Source organism: Brachycentrus maculatus, unplaced genomic scaffold (genome assembly GCF_059751285.1).
Source record: "Brachycentrus maculatus isolate JH-2025_06_01 unplaced genomic scaffold, ASM5975128v1 h1tg000005l, whole genome shotgun sequence".
NCBI classification, from domain to species: Eukaryota; Metazoa; Arthropoda; class Insecta; order Trichoptera; family Brachycentridae; genus Brachycentrus; species Brachycentrus maculatus.
The window spans coordinates 805,483-825,817 of record NW_028280760.1 but is presented as its reverse complement, the minus strand read 5'-3'; the positions used below and the strand labels follow the sequence as shown (position 1 = coordinate 825,817).

Here is a 20,335-nt window from a genome sequence, read left to right as displayed (position 1 = left end):
TTTAATGTTACTATAATTTAATGTAATTCATGAGTGAAAATTCTAGGCAAAAACACTTGCTTACCATCACTCGGTCGACTTGTTTCTGATTTATAAGAGAAACATGTTTGCAATACCCGCTCCCCGCACTGTGTTGCCTCCCGCGACTCCCCGCGGTCTGCGCTGGCGTCTGGGATCGTGGCAAACAGAGCACTGTTCCGCAAAAGTTTGCTCATTTTGATGGGTGAAGTAGAAATATCATACATTTAGCGAGTGATCATTGTCTGTGCGGCAGGTACCCAGTACCCACACTCCCGCACACCCGCCCGGAGTACCGGCACTTTCGAACTTCACCGCATCCAAGTTTTCACCAGTTTACTGCCAAGTAAACGCACGTGACGCTTTCACAGTTGTTTTCAAACTGTGTGTACTTACGTGTGGGTATAATAATTTAGTTATCGTAAGGGTGACATATATCACAATAGCAAGAAATTAAAGATTATAAATAAGTATATAAATAAATTTTTATTTTCAAATTCCCTTATGTCCAGAGATTATCATTAATCCTTTGAATGTTTCTTATTAAATTATTTTATTTTTGCATTAATTGATTCAACAGTCACTTTTTGGTAAAATCTATGCATTTTTAATTTAAGGTTTATTTGGTAAATTCCAATATTTAAAAAAATCTATTGTGACACGTGTTTCGATGCATTTCGCGTCATTTACTTTTATTTTTAACAGTTTTCTTATTAATTTTTAAAAATGTGTTTTCGTTATTAAATGAGGTCCCAATATTAGTGTAAAATTATTCCAATAATTGATAATATTTTATTAATTTGAATAAAATACTTTGTTTTCTAGAATTACTCGAATGTTAAAATAAAATTATATATTAATAGGTAATATCTGATTAGTTTGTGTTTAAAAAAAAAACAATCAAGATGTGACAAAGTGGGGGTCTAACCTTGAAACACTGACTGCGATTTTTTTAAAAACTTTAAATAAGTCAACCCATTAAAAAATTCAAATAAAAAAAATCAGATGACATTTTAAACTGGTCATTACACGTATTTTTCGTTTTTTTTTAAACTTTTGTTTCTTCATAAAAATGTAAAAGCCTGCTTAGTTTCTGATCTGACTGCACCTCGCCGTGGAGCGAAACGACGCCGACGCGCGTCAGGCGCAGGCCGCGATGAACGCCGGCGACCCCGCATTTTTTCATATAAAACTTTTTCTTTCATCTTTTGAAAGTACGTTTATAGAGTTGAAAATGTGGAAACGAAAGCTGGCGCTCTCTGAAAACAAAACAAATTCAATTTCGGCATTAGTATGTTAAACTTTTCGGTAACAAAGTACATAAATATAATAAATATCAGGGCCTCTTGGGACGGGCGGGACAGGGGTCTGCGGGGGGGGGGTGCTTTCGTCAGGCCGTATGTGGGCCCTTGGACGACCTTTGGGAAATTAATGCGAATAACGAATGTGTTTTTCTGTTCTTATTTTTTTTAACATTTTTGTATGACATTTTTTACTGAACCATCTTGCATAAATAATGCTTCGGTTTATAAGCTCTTTATTGCAAGTCTGAGACAAAATATTACTTCAGCCAACCGTCTTTTTTATAGAAGTGGTTTTCAATGAATTGATAAACAAAAAACCCCGCTCAAAAGTTCAAAGAAAATAGATTCGTTTGCTTGAAATTATAATAGGAAAAAGCTCTCAAACTTCTGAAAACATTTCTGGTCCGGGATCGGACTCACAATGAAAAGATGACGCGTCGAAGTGTAGATAATTTGAATTTTATTTCTGGACGTTTTGTCATGTATGTATATGGTATATTTTCCGAATAGAAATAACATTATAGTAATAACACCTCTTAGTTGTTTTCACTGGAATTCCCCCAAAAACCCACTACTAAAATATGCTTTAATGTGTTTCTTGCCGGTAAAGTTATCTTTACAGCGTTGACTAGCACAGCGTTAACTTCCGTATGTTATCCATGTCAAGGGCTATGATGCCATGTGGATGTTAATGCTTTAACGACGTAGTGTAGATAACTTAAACCATAGTTCCAAATATTCATTAATCATTTTTTGATAACTTTCTGATCCGACGGATATATATAATCAGTTTAAAAATACAATAGTCATTATAAATAAAAACCTAGAAGTAAAGTTAAAGTTATCTTTACTGCGTAAATTGTTAGCTTGAGTGTGGAAAGCCTTGATATTATAATTTAATGTTGTTTTTCGTAGTTTTTATAGAAATTTTAATACAATGTTTCTTCTATTAGTTGTTTATTGCACTAAATTTCAATGGTTTCTTACATTTTTTTAGACTGATCAAACGGTATCATCATTCAATGTTGTGATTTACTTACGATTGGTTTCGCTAGAATAATTGATTTTCGCCCTAGACTAATTTATATTAAATTATTTATTACTAGTAAGGAAAAATCAGTTTGTTATGTTAAGCAGGTACTCGCCTGTAGCTCCTTGGAATTGAAATTGCTTCTTGAGGCTTCAATTGAATCAACGATTCCTCAAGCTTTCAATGATAAACTCTATTGTTTTGATCCCGCTCCTAAATGGGGGGCTGATTGCCAACCTTACTATAATCCACTAAATTTTAATTTACATATATATTTGAGTGACACGCAGTGTTAAATTATTATGTGAATGTCATTATAGAAATATGGATTTGGAAAAAGAGCGAGCGCTTTATTGCGGCTGTTGCGCGAGTTTTAATCGAAAACCAATATTCAATTAAAATGCAATAGACACTCCAATTCATAAATGAGTTACCATTATTTTGCGCAGCCGCTGTACTTGCATCGATTGATATCAAAATAGTTGATTAAGTAAGTTGAATCTAGTTTCAATATATTATTTATTTGTTTATTTTTAGCTGTGACCGACAACGCGTAGCTCAGTCCTTATCTGACTGACCTACGCGTTGCTGTAGCTCAGTCTGATTCAATTAAAATGAAAGAAAATGGAAATCACACATTTATTATATATTTTAATAAAATTAAAATATTAAAAATCTATGAAATAGCAATGCAATCAAAAACATCGAAAATGCTGAGTGACAGTAACTGTCAAGAAGCATGCTGTCCACCATAAGCAATATTTAGTGTTTCGTGTATTGCTGTTACGGTCAGTAGACAGGCGCTGCCATTGCGGTTAATAACTGTTTCTCAAAAATTATGTTTTTACCATGTCACAGGCAAAAACGCCAGCAACAGATCGATGATTTCATAAAACCCTGGTCTCATACCTGAAACGCAAGAGTGATCACCTTGCCTCCATGTACGTAATGAACAATATAACGTTGCGTCAATACGATGCAGTGTCTTATGCACCATGGTGCGGAGAAGAAGAAGAATAAAATTAAACATTATATAAGACCACTTTTGAGTTTATTAATGAAACTATTTATATGTTTCATCAATTGATTCGGCAGTCACGGATATATTTATTTATTAGTGAATATACAACAATTCGTATTTTCACCTGTTGATGAGACATCCGTGGTAATCGAAACTAATCGTGCTTTCGTTAAAAAACTAACTCACTTAATAATGGTCTTATACGAGTACTTTATTTTTATTTTGTATTTAAATCATCCTGTTATCCCACAAAGTTAAAAACCAAATCAATAAAAAAAATAGAGTTTACAAGCATTTTGTACGATGCTTTATTTATATTCGTCGTAGCGCAAATAAATAATGTAAAAATAATTGACATTTATGATCGCAAATATCGTAAGCTCGGTATTACAACCTTTCATTGTATAAAATGTTTTGACCCATTTTCAGTCGACTTCGCCTCCACCCCTTCCCTCATTTTCGCTAATCGCCTGTAAAATGGCATCGTAGTGTACCTGCATTAGGTAATGTTGCACCGCTGCGAGTGTCACATCCCTTGCAAGCTCGGCGCGCATAATAGAGACGTTGGTACAATCATAACTACTGAATACACCAGCATATTCGTCCACGTGTACTATGTGTACTATCACGTATCCTTTGGCGGTCTCCTTACGTGCAAAGGTAGTACCTAATATGTGTACATACGGTCCCATAGTCAAATATTCGCTCTCGAGCGCTTTGTAAAAGACTCTGCTATCTGCTTATTGTACAGGATATGTGGTATATAATATTGCACACGAGTGCAGGCAACGGAAAATCCTACGATTAGGTGTATCTCTATTCTAGCCTTTTACAATGTTTAGAAATGTGAAACATATTTGAAATTGCGAGACATAATATCCTTGGAAGACGTATAATTTCAGTATGTATTATTGGTAAACTCGATTTACTTATAAGAAAATGAGATAGGTGATAGCTAACTTAATTTATCGACGTTGGTCCTCGGGTCGACCAAAATCGCACGTGATTAACATTTTTTGTAGTTGTAAGTGTGTGAATAGTGCTATGGTAGCGACGTGTAGTATTGATTGCATGCTGTTTTCGTGATTGTCCTGACGAAGAGACGAGTACGTCTCGAAAACGGTAGACAAAAATATACTAACATTACTAACATTTTTGAAAAAAAAAAAAAAATTGCTATCCACAAAGTAAATGCTTTAAATATTAATAATAAATTGATTTATATGTTTTGCAAGATTTCGATGTAATCAGACACATAGTTTTATCGTGAGCTGTATTATAAATAGATGAAATCATACGGGAATGATGAGGTATGATTAGAAAAATAAATACGATTATGTCTGATCTGAACACTTTTTATAACATGTAATTAAATTGGCAAAAAAAATGTTACGAAGGTCTACTTACATACTTATTTAATACATCATATTTAAGCCGCCATTATTTTAGGTCGAATTTGTTTTATAGAATAACCCATGGCAACAAGAAGGTTTTTCCGTTCTACTAAGGTATTGTGGGTTGCTTAGAGCTTTAATCGATTACTCGTAATTAGTAAAGGTTACAGAGTTTGTCTGCCTCCGGGCTGGTGGTGTATCGTAGACCTTTGTAAAGCTACCGAGAAAAGATAAAGAAACGTCTAAAAAGTGGAAAGGCATTCCAGTTTCGCTAGTCCGGAACAGGTTTGCACCACAACTGTAGTACGAAGAGATATTCCTCTCCACAGGACTCCCGCGGGTTTTATTTTAACAAAACCAATCATTTAACTTCTAACTTTTACCAAGCTAGCACCTAGTAGGTACCTGCGTGTCTGAACGTTTCTACAATACAAAAGTCAATTGTGCTCTTCGTGATATGATTTTGGGTTTAAACTGGTTTGTATTTGGCTGTTGTTATTTTGCTATTTACTCCATCAACTTGGTGATTGCATCGTAGAATGGTACGCATTCTACGTCTGTGGTTTGATCGTAGAATTCTACGCATTTTATGGACCGATATGGTCAACCACGTTAATGTGTTTTAAAGAGTAAGACAGTTGCCGACTGATGTTTAAGTCCGGAAGGAGTCCTATCTGGGACATATAGGGGGGAAATACGAGCTATTGCACCTAATCATAAAAGGCGAAATAGTAGGTCGACGAGGTGTGTGCAGAAGGCAAATCTCCTGGCGCCGGAATATACGAGAAAGGATGGAAATCAGAAACGTCGAGGCGCTGTTTAGAGCTGCTCAAAACATGGACAATTACTCTCGAGTGATAGTCGACGTCAGAGGACCTGGCACGATACGCACAGAAGCAGAACTTAGTGATTGGCAGTCACTTTACAGTCATATCTATCCTAAATTACTTAAGCTTCCCACCTTAAGTCCATCTTTATGGTACACTGATTAAAATACGCAACAGCTGTTACTCTTAGTTACATTTTTCACCGTCATTCAAGATTTTAATAATAAGTTTCGGACACGGTGTTTGACAATGATATTGAGTGCATAGAAACACGTGTTGCAATATAGTATAATACCAAGCGGTATTATCAAGACTTTAAATTTTAAAATACTGAACACAATTTTCCATGATACGAATTGAGAACGATGTAATGCGGCGTGCTAAGTTTGAATAACAGATTACCTACCTATGATACGTACTTTCTCCCTTTCGAGGGTATCGAAGAACTTGACTACATAGGTTTGCCACATATGCGGTATCAGCAGTAAATCGTCTCCCAGTTGTCACCTGGTGGAGTGTATGTAGCATATAGGTATTATGTATTCGGCTTCGCGTTCCTTCGACAATCCCATTATTTACCAATTTATCACATTCTATCTCTCTTCTGACACACTATTATCGGAAATTCCTTCTCGGTCGGGTTATCCTCGCGCAACCTACCGACCGAGGAACCCTTTCTACAGAAGGAATAAGAGGAAATATGGTAACAGGACGAAAGTGAGAGTTTCCGGTTTTTATGGTCGGTTGCCAATATAACCCTCAGATACAACGTATCGAATGTCTGGCTCCTTGGAAAGGTTAGGTTCGGAATATTATAGTATGCATACAGGCTTCTACTGAGGCTGATCGACCGCTCACTTTATTTTATAGTTCTGTGCCTCAGGGATAAAGGACATCGGGTCCATTTTTAGTATAAACATATTTAAACACGGCTTTTAAATTTCTTATTATTTTTTACGCGTCTTTTAGGCTGGGCTTACTACTTCGTCACTTGTCTTAGCACATCTGATATCGGCGCGACAAGGGCGCGTCACACTTGACTATATTTTGCAAATACACTGGACTCTCTTTTTACGCGGTGAATTCGTTCCACGCAATGCCGCGTATTTTTTTTGTATTTAGATCATAATGATTTCTTTGTATAAAAAGCAATTCAGGATATCGGAAAATAAAATTCATTATTGTTTATAACAACGATTACTCGCTATCAAACAATATACGAACCCGTGTACATACATTTGATACACACACTTTCATCAGTTGAGATTTCCGGAGTCTGCGTTATTATACATCCTGTGTTATTTCCTTCCGAATTTTCGGGTTTACTGGATTTTAAGAAAAAATCTATTATCGATCGCTCTAACTGATTTTTTTAAAAGTTTTTTTTTTATGTTCTTAAACGCTTATTTTACGAAAATGTAGGTATCGACTACATAATATAAGAAATCATTTTTCTTGGCTGCTTTAAAAAATGTAGGTACTTAAATATATGTAACTGTTTTTATGCGACACAGTTTGACGAGGCCCTCTCGAGGAGAAACAGCTGTTACAAAATAATTAAATTCAGTGTAATTATAAAACTGGTTTTGATTTATATTGATAATAATAATAAATAATTTAATGTAAATAAATTCAAGTAGAACTTTTATTGAAAACACGCGGTCTTTTAATGTATGCAAATCTTGATTGTCGTATTGATATATTTTGTATGCGGAGGGAAAAGTTCGGTTGGTAATTTTATTTTCATTTATCATTCTGGTCCTTCTCTGGTATCGCGCTGTGGAAATTTTAGTCGCGCTGTTCACTGGTTTTTCCGGAGAGAATCGGTGGAGCAGTTTGGCCAATCAATAGACATCGGGGAAGTGGAAATGTTTCATCAGTGAGCATGAGAGATATGTGTCTCGAGAATGACTACAATAAGTTCACTTGAATATTATATCAATATGTCCTTCATTGTGTTTTTGTTTATATTCAATTGAAGCTAATATACAACTTTCCAGTAATGTGGTTGTCGATCATGGGTAAAACCATGAATGTAACTCGTATTTAAAATAATTGCTGAAACCATCCAATTACAAATCGTTACAAAGCTCGATTCTGCAATTGCTCGGACTTTCATATACATATCTGCAAAGACTCTTTACTTACGTCGAGATAGCAATAAAATGATGACTTATTTATGTATTTAATGGTTTATCTGCGTTTCTTATCCATTAATCTTTATTTACACTATAATGTATGTATTTAAAAAGGTTTATATACTCCCCTTGCGGTGTTATTACACATTACTCCCCCTGGCACACGAGGGTGGCAAGTGGCGCCACACCCGCAGTAACGAGGAAAGCTCATCATCTCGCGTTATAAATGATCGCGGTATTAAATTAACCCCAAGCCGGAAGGTATCGGGACTTAAGTGTGCTTAAACGCTTTCCAGGTGTGTTTGACGTGTAATTTTACACCGATTGTATTCTTCTTTGTGATAACACGGCGATGTACTTGTATATTATTGTTATCGCCTAGTTTCGTGTGATCACACGATTTCAAGGGCCATTCGATTTGAATTAGTTATGGCGGAAGAGCTTCCGTGAAAATGAGAGGGGTCTCTTTCATGTGGTGGGGAAAATTTTCGTGGATAACGTGCTTTATTTTTGTCTGAAAATTATTTGGCAGAGGTAGCCAGGAAAGTTATTGATCAATGTTTAACATCCTAAATTTCTTTAAATTTAGTTCAGTATTGTACTGTATCTACAACTCACTCCATCATAATGTCTACAACCATGTCTCTGTTTTCAAAAAAATTTATATAAAAATATTTTTTAAGTTCTCAGAGAATACAGGACTTCAATGCAATGCAAATGTGCTGAAGTAGTTTTGAACTGACGGTTCTAAATTCACCCATATTTTACTTAAATTCACATACGGAAATGCATTTCTATAAATAAAATATAAAAAAATCGTACTTAAAACCCTTACTATAACTTATGTATTATTATTATAATACACTTCTGATATTCAATATACAAAAAACATGATTTTCAACCCCTACCTTGTTTTATTATATATATATATATATATATATATATATATATATATATATATATATATATATATATATATATATATATATATATATATATATATATATATATATATATATATATATATATATATATATATATATATATATATATATATATATATATATAATATATAATTTTATCTAGTCTCCCGCCAGTGTGATGATGTCGGTAACGACGACCCGATCACTAGTCAAATAAAATAAATGTGGAAAAAACTATAATATTAACTTAGTTGCTATTTTCTTCTATAAAATGCGTTTCCACCAAGAAACGTCAATAATAAAGTTAAATTGTAATTAATTATTGTTAGGAGTGCTTTAATTAAGGTGGTTGAGGTAAATCTATTTACTTTTTGTGTTGATGGGCAGGTACCACCTGTCATCACAAAATGTAGATAGTTTTTAGTACTATTAGTCTTTAGAAAGAAGCTATTTGCTTCAAAACCAGTTGAAAACTTAAAATAAATACAAAATTATCTTTTTGAGTTATCGAATGAAGAGTCATGTAGGTAGTGCATCAAATATTGATTGTGATCCGTATCTTCAGGATCAGTTTCCGTTTCAGGTGACATTTTGTTTGATCGCTATACTTAAACCTATCGGGTAAAATAGATGACGGTGTTAAATTTCAAATGAACGGTATTAGCCAAAGCGATCTCTAAAACGAATCATAACTCATATAGGACGAATCGTGTCGTATAAGGCCAGATTTCAAAACGCAAAAATGGCATATCCTTTTCAAACTTCATTAGTACCTGCTATACAAAAGTATACAAAAGACAGAGAAAGACCGAGAAATACTTGGCATGTTCAAGAATTTCAAATATTTGAAAGTCGTTAGATCAGGAGTCTGAATAATCGGTGGGTATGTATGAGGAGATACACGAATGTGGAAGAGACAAAAATTGTTTGCTAATGAAGATCGGTTTGGCGTTCTATTCTCTCTGCGTACCCTTGCGGAGAAGTAGCGTGATGGTTATTTAGTTTTTTTAGTACTATACACTTTTGTATGAAATTTAGGTTATACTTTTCTTTCTTTGTTAAACTCAATTAATAGTTTTTTTTATCAAATCTCCAGTAACTATATTACTTTTTCGTGTAGAAATAGCATTAAAAACATTGGATTTCAACATATCCGACATTATACTTTGAACGCGTTCAAAATACGTTAATGGCACGTTACCTTAACATTATTTTTATGAATATGCGTGTCCTCTCAAGACGCCTGTTTTCACTTCATGTTTGAAATCCTGAAAAATTATACAAGTCAGTTATCAAGAACTCTTTTTTTCAGTTTGTCGCGTCGCGTGCTGTGAAGTTTTTTCTTTCTTTCGTGTAGTACATCATACGACCCGCTACAGGGTGTAAATGGGCCCAACGCTATGCCTTCGCGCTGTACATACCCATAGGCTGCTACCCATAACGCCACAGCGAAATATTACACATTAATGCAGAGCTTGGCAATTTTTTCGACTAGAGGGTCGCTAGGATTTACGCATAAACCCGGAAAACTCGTTTTTCAGTTTCGTCCTGTTTAGCAGTATAGTGAAAATATCTTTTAGAAAAATTCCGAAAGTCTGTTGCACCGATGTCTTCACATTTTTTTTTCGGTCAGAGTGAATGATATGTCAAAAAATTATTTGATATTTACAAATTTGAAGTACCTCCATTGTCTATACCTATACTTTATATTTAAAACATGATTTTTTAAGAACTATTCTAGATATGCTTTATGAGTATATTATTTTTTTTTAACTAATTCATTTCAATTTAATTTTTACTCAGTAAATACCACTATTTCTTAAAATATATTGTGATAGGTAGGTACTTCAATGCAATCCGTATGATTTTCAAACAACGTGAAAATGATACGGCATGCATTAAATCACTTTAGATTATTAAAAAAGTGTTATTTATCCAGTAAAAATAAAATTAAAAATACAAATATATTACCACAAAGTGACTGCCGAATCAGTTAATAAAGTCATAATCTCTAACCATTATTTAACACAAATATTCCATAAAAATATTACAGATTTAAGTATTTGGAGTGCTTGATTATTCCACATTCTCTTCAGGTTTCCCCGTCTTCTTCTTTCAGTCATACTTGCATCGTACCTACATCTGTTTCATGTTTCATTCATCTTTCAGTCATTTCGCGTGCCCAAACAATTTAAATATTTTAATGCTTTTGTCTTTTTTAGGACGAAAATTACAAAAACTTCATCACTTGTATGTCTAAAATTGGATGAGCGTTGTTTTTTTCTCTATTACCATCTCAAAACAATAGAATTAGGACACGTATATAATACACAAAACATAAGATAATATAGTTCAAACGTAGTATGAAGTTTCGAACCACGTAGAAATACGTGACGGGCTGCAATTGACCGAAGCCTGCATTAAAGTAACCTACTTGTTCATATGGGGTTGCCTTCACATACTGCACACATACACAAGCGATGAGGTCACTGACTCCTAGTATTGCGTGTCTACTATCAACGCGATATTTTGAATTTCCCACTAATCTATTCTGCCCTATCATTATAACATTGTGCAATCCATTTGAATCGATTGATTTTTATGATTAATCAAACAAAATGATTACTTTAATAATGTTTAGTTTATAATTAAATTAAACTCAATTATTTATACTATTATTAAATTATAAAAATCTGCAAAGACAGATTGTTGTGGCGTTCTATTCTCTATAAGAACAATCAAAATAAAGACTTTTTTTAATTTAAGTCTTACTAAGTAAATATTATTATTTCTTCAAATCTCTTATGACACGTATTTCTATGCATTCTGCATCATTTTTAAACACCTCATGGAGATTTGAAGAAGTAGTGGTATTTACTAAGAAAAACGTAAATTAAAATTGGATAGGTTTTACCACAAAGTGACTGCCTAGTCAATCAATGGTTAGTTAGTTAGTCAATATTATTATACAACATAATGATTATTATATAACAAAGTTATATTGTACGTTACCTTCCAACAGTCCATCCCTGAAAGACTACTAAATACTAAAATACTAAACTACATAAATACTTAACATCTTAGGATAATATAATGTAGCGTCCTCAATCCAAATTTGTTCTTACGTTTGGGTACTAAAAGGTCATATGCATATTTTAATTTCGAGTCAGTACATAGAAAAAAATCACACTGAAAAAAAAAATGCAAAAATGAATTAATATTGCTGAAATGTTCCACTATTTTAGTATGTTTGGGATTGCTAGTGAAGATTCCTCTTATTTCGCAATCAAAAGTTTGAAAATAACCTGTTTTGTTTCGATTGGAAATGAAGTGTCGATTAAACACGGCAACTATAAAAGTTCCAGCTCCCCGCACAGTTAGTTGAACGCCAAAGAATAACCAATACCAATTTACCCACATTTTAAACTTTTTGCGCTTTCGGTATTGCTTTTCATCGCTGTTTTATTTTCGTGATAACTTTAGAATTTGTTTGTGCCAATTTGTTTACGTGCTTTTAATCGATTGCATACAAGTTTAGAATCAGTTTGAATGAATATTTCTACTCGAACGTTTGAACTGAAATGCATTTCTTTACTAATTTATTAATTTAAACCTGAAAACATTTCCACACCTGCGTTTGGACCGTGTAAAGCAAGCATGGGCAATCTTTCCTAGGTCTGGGACCAAATTATCATTTTGTCTCCCAGTCTTATCCTATTCTTGCTGTATGTGCCCTTTTTCTATACTTTTTGTTACTCTTTATTTGTGGTTAGTTAGTTACCTTGTATAACACTTCTCCAAAATGAGTGAATCAAATTCCTTATTGGGCAAACTATATTTTTACTTTTATGTATGTTATAAAATGTTTTTTATGCGTGCATCGAAAGTGTGCAGGCTATAACCTTTTGATTATTACTTTATTCATCTCGTTAACTCAACTGTAATAATTCAAATAATAATTTCTCTAACATAAAGAAATACTAGTAAACCACATTTTAATGTTTATTTTCATTCGCGCATTGCTGTACGTCTGTAATTTATTTGAAGAACGGTCGTGAAACCCCTATAAATTCAAGGGTGATATACAATATTTATATCTGTGTACATTGTATCATGAAAACGTGTTAAGCAAGACTTCATTTTTACGATTTTAAAGCTATAAAGTATCGGTTTGGTGAAAGATGAAATAGCGAAGGCCTTCCACCAGCTGCGGCATTCCTTTGCCAACTTTTCCCAACAAAGTTGATATCTAAAGTGTATGACCGCTAGTTTATAGCGCTTTGCCGCTTATTCGAGAAGCTTTCATACTGAGGGGAGGAAAGCAATATTATCCAGCGTATCGGAACATCGTAAAAACTGTAGTTTTTTTTAAGGTATATAAAAAAAACATATATTGACATCTATTTTTTTATAAAAACTGTTGAATATTCTCGATGAGTTTTGAATATAAATATTTAAAATGTTCGCAATCGAAATTTTGACGCACAATAGTTCTGTGACGTTTGTTGCGCGTAGACTTTTCACGATTTGCGAATTAAACGTGACGCATTTTGTGATCCCGATGACGCATCAACTGTTGCTCAATCAGGCGCCATTTAGTCATTTACTGTTTTTAATATAGGACATTATAAATTAAGACTTTCCCGTGTTTAATATGATTAGAATTATAAAGAAAAAATTCTTTGAACACCTTATCCCCCACGAACCCATAAAAAAAAGTGTTATGGAAGCTTGTAGCGCTGAAGCCATTAATTTAGATAGTGAGCTTCTGAATTAAAATTTCGTAATCCCGATACACAGGAGAAAACATTTTTATTTTTATTTTTACTAATATTAATTTTTCTTTCCAGGTTATGTTTTGTCGGAACTAAGTGAAGTGCATCCTTGTGCCTTAGCCGCCCCCGCGCGGTGCGCGCCCACGTACACAGTGCCCAGAGCGCTAGGCCAGCGCACGCTGCAGGCGCCACCTGCCGGCCGGGATGGGCGCGGGGGGCCCGACGCACTAGCCCCACCACCATCTCTCACCAGGGACTCCTTTCTGTGAGTGCACTATCTTGATGTTTCATTTGCCGGCATTAATCTAGCCAACCTCGTCACGTGTCTTTTGATGGATGCTGTCAATTACCCCTTTCTGTGAGTACGCCCCCTTGGTGTTTCATTTGACGAAATCAATCTAGCAATCGGTCTCATATTCAACGGAATTAATTTAACTAAGCGCATTACACGTCCATAAATGGGTGCTGTCAAGGATGCCTTTCTGTGAGTATGCCCCCTTGGTGCCTTATTTGACGAAATAATTTAGCTAAACGCATTACACGTTCTTTCATAGTTGCTGTTCAATGGGAATCCTTTCTTTATATATACTCAATTGGTCTCATATTCGCCGAAATTAATCTATCTAACCTAATCACACGCATTTTGTGGATGCTGTCATGGACCCCTTTCTGTGAGTACGCCCCCTTGATGTCTCATTTGCCGAAATGAATCTACGTTTGCCGTTTTAGAAATTAGGAAAAAAAACATGTTTGACACCGTTTTTGTGTTGTTATTTCAATTGATGAAGATGCACTTCGTTTAGCGACTTTTTCAACTTCCTTTAGCGATGAATATTTTTGTTTCATACAAAGTCACTTCTTTTATCAATCGCAAACGTAGCCACCAAAATACGTAACAGGGACGATGACGTCATATGAGAATTCTTTAAATTTACATGTATGAAAGCAGGAATGTGTCGCATGGGGTCAAGTTCAGAGTTAAGGAAGGATTAGGAATCAAATCGAAACCTAATTAGCTTTGTTGCTTCTTCAATAGTTTTCGGAACTGCTACTGTGCTCGCTACAACCTACCCTTAAACCTTAACAAAGCGCCACATCGGGTAATTGACTCGATATGACCTGATAACAAGTACGTTGTGTTATCATTCCGTTGTTATTTTACCAGACTTATCAAACGACCCTAGTATCTAACCGCGTTACACGTGCTTTGACCGTCCTGTCGAGAAATTCGCGCCGTGTGATGAGATCGTTTGTAATGTTTTTAATTTGCTTCCGTATCGCGAGGAAGTTCCTCCCTCGGCGGGGGCGGAGCGGGCGGGTAAACTAATTGTGGCCCTCCGGCGGTTTAATGGGACTCCGTGTAATTTGATGTAATGCTTTAATTTGAAAGGTAAACCAATCTGCGACGTGGTTTTTGGAAGAAATTTGATGGTGAATTATATCATAATACACACTGCGTCCAATTAATGTTTTATTTATTCACATTTCTTGGTGGGATTCCATCGTTTTGATGGAAAAAAAAACTAACTAACTAACCATCACGCCGCTTCCCCGCAGGGGTAGGCAGAGAGAATAGAGCGCCACACCATTCTGTCCTTGCAAACATTCTTCGCCTCTTCCACGTTCATGCATCTCCTCATACATACCCGCCGATCATTACGACTCCTTACCTGACCACTTTCAAGTATTTGGCATATCTGATCGTGCCATGTTTTTCTCGGTCTTCCTCTGCTTCTTTTCCCTCTAACATTCGCCTCATAAATTTGTTTTACCGTTCTTTCCTCACTCATTCGTTCTACATGTCCAAACCATCTCAACACACCTTTCTTAATTTTATCGATAGTGCTTATCTCAGCTTTGCATTCCTAAAATGGAAGATACATTTATCCTATTGGGCTTATCAATCTTAAAATACACAATATAATTGTTACATTGACCAATTATTGCTCTCATTCTTGAATGGGCATAAATGGATTGGTTTGAAGATATCCGTTAATAGGTGTAAGGTTTTTTAAAAGTATGATTTAAAAAAAAAACCATTATTTATGAAGTCCCGATAAACTGCAATTGAAGCAGTTTGTCATCGGATTTTGAAGTCCATGCAAAGTTTTGCAACGAAAAAATACAGATAAGAATCTGAAGAAAGATGAAAATAATAATGAACACAAAAATATCTAAGCTTTATAATCTTTAAATCAAAGCACATTCTATAATTGTAGTGGATGTATTTATTTTGTGATAGCTGTTTCGCCTTTCGAGGACATTATCAACCTGTCGAAAAAACAATTACTTTAAGTAGAAATTATGTTCAAAACAGTCGATAAAGATGAATTCATCTCGAGCTTCTTCATTTAGTCATCTACTGCATCTTATTATCATTTTTGATAATTTTAATATACAAGCACTATCTCCCCATATATTTCCAACAGCCATAAATGTTACAAACGTTGACTAGTATCACTTGTCTGTTTTTTGTAAGTTGGGAGATATTGCTAATATTTATATAAGTATAAGAATAATAAAATATCTTTGTTATTGTATAAGAGCCTACGACGAATGCCTTTTATTTTAACTCCGATCATCATTTTGTATGGATAAAAATAAAGAAAAATTTCGCGCTTGCAAAATATGACAAAAGCTGGATTACGTAGTTGATATCCTACGTCATGTCTCTGTTCGAGTTCTGTTTGCGCCATAGAGCTGTATGTCTCTCCCCTCGTGAAAAGTCGGTCAAATACAGGCATGAGGAATAAATATTTACATGGAAGCTTTGTGTAAAAAATCCCACAGCGGCGGATAAGCCGACGTCGCATGTACAGAGCTTAATGAAGAGATCCCAGCTTTTTAAGAGCTTTGACATTTTAATTTTCCACGTTCCTGTCATTAAGCTACATGGCCATATCTACATGCGACGGGGGAGGGGGAAAATAGTCAGCATAAATGGAGGGGGTTGTTTGGGAAATGTTTTTGTTTTTTAAGTATAACGAATTGTATTATTGAAAAACAGACAAAAAATGTGAATCGGTGAATTATAAAGTTAATAAATCTAAACTTTTATCTCTGTTAAAATGTTGATAAAAATGTTTATTCAAATATCCAATGTTTGTGGACAATGATTTGGACATAAAAAAATATTAGTAAAAAAGTAACTTATTTATAGTTTATATGTTTTCATGTGTTTTCTTTTCAAGTTAAATTGTTGATTTTAATCATAAATATTGCCCATAAAGCTTTTTCAGAAAACAAAATTCCAATAACGATTTATATCCATAGATACTTGTGTAATATTTCATGAATTTTCCTTAGTGTATTTGCTTTTTTTTACTATTTATTAGATCAAATACATAATTACACATAACAATTTACAATCATATGGAGCAGATATTCCCGTTGTGTAAACAAATCCATTATTTCGTTTACCGTCTGTATTTTTTTAATAAACCTCTCATTACATTTGAAATTCACGTCCATTTCAATAAATAATGTTGTGACTTTAATAGAAGGTTTTTCTGTTTGGGCGAAAATTCTTTACGATTCGTATACAGGTCAGTAGCGAGCCAGCGTTGGGGTGAATCGGAACACCCTTCTGGGGGTGCGGGTACCCTCCCACATTATAATTGTAGTAAATATTTAGCTAATGTGTAAGGGATGTTTGTAGCACTGCCTGCCCGGGGGGGGGGGGGGCATTAGATTCTTCTCTCTCGCTCTCCTGTCTTATTTTCTAGACGAGAATGTTCTTTAGTCGGTACGGGTGCGGAAATAACACGAAATGTGTGTGTTGCTAGGAAATTACCCTACATGTTTCAGCGGCACTTAATATTGTACGTTTTGGGTAATCGTTTAGTAAAGTACTCGTGTCTTGCGCTGTTCGAGTGCTCTTTGTATGATCAATATTTTTATTACTTAAAACCTTTTAGTGTGGTAATACGTGTGCAATAAATAACGTTTAGTGAATTTTTTTTATTCTTATCTTTGAACGTACCATTTGCAAAATATCCCATTAGAATTCATTTCTTTCTTCTTTTATACAATTTTCTCGGAGTATAAACATTTTTACCATGACTCTGTCGCATTACGTTCTTCTCTATGGAAATTTAAAACCGTTTAAATTATGTTTTGTATATTCGGAGTCGTAGTGAAGTAATAATCTCTCCCATTTCCTCCGTTAAAGAGCATCTCTGTCGGTGTTCGTATTTGTGAAGCGACAATGCCTCGTCGAGAAGGTAGTGTTCTTATTGCGTCGTAATTGTGCTTAGCACGCTCGGTTTAGTGCTCAAATTATCGTTCTCGATGTTTTTTTTTCAGATAGGAAAGAACTCTTTTCGACTGTGAATGAACAAATGTCTGGGCCGTAATTGATAAGCTCTCAAACCGTTAGCCGAGTGGAATTAATCTAGACAAAATGTGTTTTTTCTTTATATTTCTATCGGTTTTCACCGAAATTCAGAGATAGAGATTCTTGAGGCTGAGTAAATTAAGTGTCGAAGCGAGACATGTGTTGAATTGCAAAACATACTCTTTAGGTAAAAAATAAAGTTTTCTTTGACATCTCAACATAGATGAATAAGAATATGGTTATCTACAGGGCTTACTACTGTAGGCTGTCAGTCTCCACCCGTCTCTGTCCTCTGCTCGTCTCTTACTCAGCGTACCCGCTACAACGCGTGGCGGAGATAAATTTGGTCCATGTATGAAGCAGGGTCGTCCTCTGTAGTTTGTGCCTTCGCACAAGCCTTCCGCAACCGTAAGAATCAGACCTGGGTGTCTTATATCATGGCCTTTCATTTGGCTCGCTGTTGTGTTAATTTATTTAGTAAGTATCTAGACTTCCAGCCCTTGCTTAATACCTTGTTGTTCCTTACATGTTCCGACCAGTGAACCCCCAATATGCGCCTGTAGCACCACATCTCGAACACCTCCGTTTTGCCTGATCTCCTATAATAGTGATTATTAATTAAGTACTTATCTTATAGGTGAGTATAGTATAGGTGTCTGCGAAGAATTTTCGGCGTGCGATGGTTTGACTTTGTGAGGAACGATCAGATAAGGCGTAGGATGCAGCAAATTTTGTCCACAACTGTCGTCAAGAAGAGGCAATTCAGTTGGCTTGGCCATGTACTCCGCATGCCTCCCGAGAGCCTTAATCAAACTTGCCTCTTTAACAAGGCATCAGGTTCGTGCCGCCCGTGACGACCACTGCTGACAAGCAGTTTTCGTCTGAACTTCGCGACGCGGACCTGACTTGAGAGGATTCTAGGGAGCTGGCAGCCGCCAAAAAAATCCTGGAAACAGTTTGTGGACTTCATATGCTCCACATAGAGAGCGGATATTGTTTTAATTTTAATAATAATAATTAATTAAGTGATTAGGAGGTAATTACTTAAACCCGCTCCTCATAGATAGCCGGCGTGAAGTGATTCTCTGATAAAGCTGGTGTAATCTATACAGCGCTCTTGATAAACTTTCCTCGTTACTCGCAGTTCGGGGCTATTCGCTATCCGGCGCCGGGCACCTCACCCCCCCTCCACTAGACTGTCCCAACTCTCGACTCACTTTTTGCACCCTATCTCACTAATGGCTCGCTTCATTAATCGGGTCCAGACCTGGCCTGCATCGCGGGAGATAATAGCGACATAATCCATTTTAGAGTTAATTAATAAACACCTGATTAATATGATATGATTTACCGTATTAATATTGATTTGACCTACATGGACCCAATTATCTCCGACATGCATTGTAGCGGGTACGCCGAGTTGAAGAGACGAGCGAATGATAGAGTCGGGTAGAGACTGCCCGCTAAAGAAGCAAACTGATCATCACAAAGACTATAACCCACCAAGAAGGATTGATTTCGCTTCAATAATTTATTATCAATTTTAAACTAACTAAGACTTCAAATGTGTTTTAAGATACGTGTTCATTGATATTTAAATTGTAACTAACTAATTAACGACCTCCCCTCCGCCTCCGTAGTGTAATGGTCAGCACGCTCGGCTACCGTTCTGTAGGTCCCGGGTTCGATTCCCAGGGGGGGGGTCACATAAATATAACTGATTTTTCACTCTAATATTTATTCCATATAACCCTGGACTGGTACCTGAAGCGGGGGGCTGATCACCTTTCCTTCGTGTGTTAACGATTAAGATAACACTGCGTTTGTATGATCCAGTGCCCAATGCACCATTGGGGTGCGGATAAGGGTTTGAATGAATGAATTAACGACCACACCGCTTCCCCGCAGAGAGAATAGAACGCCACACCACTTGCAAACATTTTAAAGCTAACGGCTAATCTGCCAGTCGAATCGATATCCTAGAGACCCGACGTTACTTCGCCCAGGAGTACGGGAGCACTCGGCTGGAGGAACACTTGTTCGCGAAAATCAATTAAAAGTTTCACAATAAGAGTTTTAACGGGACAGTCCGAACGGGAAGACTCGGGAGTGGGTGCAAACGGAGGGAGACTTGCTTAGGGGTGAAATTGCACCGTCATACTTTGGGAAAGAAAAACCGGTAATAAAATGAGTCACGTTTAATGTAATCAAATTGGTAATGTTGACGAAAAAAAACGATAAAATTAAGAAAGTTGAAGGTAAGCTGAATGAAGTCGAAATGCGATTCCTCAGACGAATGTGCGGCAAAACGATGTATGACAGATGTTCAAATGTTGAAATAATAAAAATACAAGGCTGAGATAAGCATTATCGATAAAATTTAGAAAGGTGTGTTGAGATGGGTATGTGAATCGAATGAGTGAAGAAGGGATAGTAAAACAAAATTATGAGGCGTATGTGATTGGTAATATAAGCAGAGAAAGACCGAGGAGAGCTCGACATGATCATATCAAATATTTAAATGCCGTCTGTTCAGGAGTCGGAATAATCGGCGGTTATGCATGAGGAG

The 20,335-nt window shown here is 35.7% G+C and overlaps 1 protein-coding gene across 29 annotated transcripts in view; it reads left to right on the top strand.

Annotated features, from left to right (window-relative positions):
* Positions 1-20,335, top strand: part of LOC148313773 (uncharacterized) — a 152,328-nt gene that overhangs the window by 53,774 nt on the left and 78,219 nt on the right. For 20 of the 29 annotated variants that reach the window (XM_088256365.1, XM_088256357.1, XM_088256244.1 and 17 more), the window contains exon 3: positions 13,506-13,695. The gene's annotated coding sequence lies outside the window, so the exon portion shown is untranslated. Of the gene's footprint in view, positions 1-13,505; positions 13,696-20,335 lie in introns of those variants that run through there. The other 9 variants (XM_088256275.1, XM_088256229.1, XM_088256220.1 and 6 more) reach the window with 1 other exon arrangement.